At 49.4% G+C, this 703-nt stretch overlaps 1 long non-coding RNA gene across 1 annotated transcript in view; it reads left to right on the top strand.

Annotated features, from left to right (window-relative positions):
- The window catches only part of LOC106536892 (uncharacterized), a 116,428-nt gene continuing 115,725 nt past the window's right edge, over positions 1-703 (top strand). The window contains exon 1 of the long non-coding RNA XR_001312585.1: positions 1-186. This is a non-coding gene — a long non-coding RNA (uncharacterized LOC106536892). The remainder of the gene's footprint in view (positions 187-703) is intronic.

Raw genomic sequence — 703 nt, 5'->3', positions numbered from 1 at the left:
CAGGAAACTAGATTTGAGTGTCGGTGACCGAGGCTTTGGGGCGTCAACTTTCCTTCAGACCAATGGGAGCTCACGGTGAAACTTTGTAAACAACTCTTCCACGCTGCTTTTAACACCACTTTTCTTTAAGATCCGAGGAAGGAAGCGRCGGTGTTCCCTCAGACCGACTGACACGAGCCTCATCAGGTGAGGACGACTTGGGTTTAGCTCGTGTGCTTTTCCAGCTTGTTTGTTTGTCTGCGTGCTGATGTGTGTGTGAGCGCGCGCGCACAGAGCGCGCGCCTGTCCTGTAGTAAACCGTGTTGCTGCGAAGCAGCTGTCACGCACCGAAACAAGCGAGGGGGGAGAGTGTCGCTGGGTGGGGGGGTTCGTCTGTGGGGCGAGAACAGTTTGGAACACGGTGTACGTTTGTTTTCACGCCACGGCAGAGGATGTCTGCTGCTCCCACTGACGTTTGGACCAAACTTTTCACTCGTCATTTGACACCGCGGGCTTGTTTTGGCTTCTCCTGGGCTTTAAAGCAAAGAAAAGTCCAGTAAATGAAACGTTGTGGGGCGTGGAGCTTCTATAGTATTCTAAAAACCAAAGCTGTCTYAAAGGTTCTCATTGCAAAAGTGTAAAAAATGAAACAAAACGTCAAGTTAACCTGAGCTGCATGGTGGTGCAGTTTGAAAGAGTTTACTCAGTAGTTTAATATATATAT

The sequence above is a fragment of the Austrofundulus limnaeus genome, unplaced genomic scaffold (assembly GCF_001266775.1).
Source record: "Austrofundulus limnaeus strain Quisiro unplaced genomic scaffold, Austrofundulus_limnaeus-1.0 Scaffold7, whole genome shotgun sequence".
Lineage (NCBI taxonomy): Eukaryota > Metazoa > Chordata > Actinopteri > Cyprinodontiformes > Rivulidae > Austrofundulus > Austrofundulus limnaeus.
Note: the sequence above shows the minus strand (reverse complement) of the source record. Positions and strands in the feature narration are given on the sequence as shown.